Source organism: Coenobita brevimanus, chromosome 19 (assembly GCF_032717465.1).
Source record: "Coenobita brevimanus isolate Jiangsu-jjx chromosome 19, ASM3271746v2, whole genome shotgun sequence".
Classification (NCBI taxonomy): domain Eukaryota; kingdom Metazoa; phylum Arthropoda; class Malacostraca; order Decapoda; family Coenobitidae; genus Coenobita; species Coenobita brevimanus.
Window position 1 is genome coordinate 12,633,386 of NC_136972.1, and position 2,429 is coordinate 12,635,814.

Sequence of the window (2,429 nt, forward strand, 5' to 3'; positions counted from 1 at the left end):
AATACTAATATACGAATTATGATTGACAAAATTATAAGGATAACTTAAGGTGGGCTATGAACATAATATGGGCTGAACATTAAGGTGGGCTATGAACACACTATGGACTGAACATAATCTTACTACAGGGTGTCCAAAAAGTTACTGTGCAGTGGAAAAGGTTTAAGGAAAGTTTTAATAAAAGTGAAGTTTTACGTCAACTGAGTCGGGCATTCCAGAACATCTGTGAGCAAGCAGTAACGCCATCTGCATAATGGAAATGTGGGACATACATAACTTACAGGTCTCGTAAGCAATACCGTATGTATAACTTTAACATCATTACAAATTTCTCACTGCACAGTAACTCTTCGGACACCCTGTGTATTCTTCCCATGATTGCAATATTTGATCGATCAGTTGCATGGTTTCAAACTTGTGTGAAGTCAACTTAATATGTGTACTCAAATTTAAATTAATCTTATTTAATGGCTGGCAGTACTTATGTGTGTGGTTTAGAACAGCATAATGGTTTTCAGTGGGTATGGTGGACAATGAAGTGGTTAGTACTGAACAGTAATCTGGTGATATATATACACCAGATGGTGATGTATGGGTTGGAAGTGTGTCTTGGCATGTAACAAAAACTGATATATTTTGAGTGAAACAGAAAATCTGTGAATGTCTGGTGTGTTGATGATGAATGGGTTATTCTAAAACAAATGTGAAGTTGCAATGATGACAAATGTTTTGATTCTTTATGATATCCATTTCAGAAGAGACTGTTTCAGCTGGCTGAAAAGTGAAGATGTAAGCAGGATACACGTAAAATGCATGCAATAATGTGGGATATTTATGTTCAACTGTTGTTTCACTAGTAAAGGTAACAGTGTCCTGTTTTTTGGAGACCATGATGACTTTTGTTTTGGTGTTGATGGTGATAAATGAGTCATCTTTTTTAGAAGGAAAAGAGTATTTATTGTAGATCATGAAAAAATTTCCTGTCATGAAAGGTACATGAACCACTATTGATGCAGGTGTGACTGTTGCTTCTGAGCATGGATAAAATATAACATCAGATTCCTTTCCTCAAACAATGGCTCCAAACCATGCTTACATATGCCTTAACTAATTATTTGATGCAGATTGTGAATGTAAAGTAAATTAGTGATCTTACCGTTACCAGCGATAGCAATCCACGTTGAGTACACCACTTCCCGTCTGATCAGCGAAGTTAAGCAACGTTGGGTCTGGTCAGTACTTGGATGGGTGACTGCCTGGGAACACCAGATGCTGTTGGCATCCCTACGTGTCAAGTGGGGTTGGTGGAGGATTAGTGCCCCTCCCTGTAAAACAATTAACTCTAAGCCCTTGGCCACCCCGTTTGGGATACATGGCGTCTGGCAATGGATGAAAAATGAATTAATAATGAGCTCTAGTGTTGTCTAACTGAAGTATTATTATGTTAGTATGTTCCATGTCCACTTATGTTGACAAGTCATGCTAAGGATGATGATACTGATGATTAACCTTTAACCCATAATGTACTAGAGAAGTAGATCTACATCAGAAATGCCAGTGATGTAGATCTACATCCTGCAGCATTGAGAAGTCATTATAAGCAACCAGAGTAAAATGGAAAATAATAACGATTCTCGCTAACTTCAGACATATCTTCACTATGCAGACAACTCTGATTTAAGAGTGTGGGAGGCGAGTGACAATCTTCACAGGATCACAGCAACTCTGCTCTCTCAGTAACCTTAAAGATTTTAGATGTCGAGTGGCACACACCTGACTCGATTCAACCAGCTTTCTGGCTTTGGTGATTACTTTTATTAGTGCCAGGGATCTTATATTGATGTATTAAGCCCATTTAGTCAGAAAAAATCAAAAAATCAGTTCACAAGCTCACTGTCGCTTTGCTCTCTGTAACCTTAAAGATTTCAGAGGTCGAGTGGCACCAAGCCAACCCAATTCAACCAACTTTCTGACTTTAGTGATTACTTTTATTAGTCCCAGGGATCTTACATTGATGTCTTAAGTTCAGTTAGCAAAAAAAAAAAAAAAAAAAAAAAAAAAAAAAAAAAAAATAATAAGCCACCAAAAAGGGGTATCTTTTTTTTTTTTTTTTTTTTTTTTGCCCAGCATGGAATGGGTTAATGACTCTGCTCTAAATAGTTCAATGTATCACCTATAAAAGGAGTCTAAATTGATTCCTAGGTCATGTAAATGCCTTGTTATGGTATTTGTTGTAGTAGTTGCACCTTTGTATTTTTAGCAGGCAATCATAATTATTCAGGTATGTAATGATTTCTTCCGTTATTTTGCCATCGTATGAAGTGGGTTTTTTGGTTGTATGCAATGTTTTATAATTGCATGCTAAATTCCTTGAGAAATGGTCAAGATTATATTGTTTTTCTTCGTTTCTCGATAATGACTTAGGTAGG

The 2,429-nt window shown here is 36.6% G+C and overlaps 1 pseudogene; it reads left to right on the top strand.

Moving 5' to 3' along the window:
- The first annotated feature begins 1,163 nt into the window (after positions 1 to 1,163).
- On the top strand, positions 1,164 to 1,281 carry LOC145391792 (5S ribosomal RNA; annotated as a pseudogene).
- The last annotated feature ends 1,148 nt before the right edge of the window (positions 1,282 to 2,429 follow it).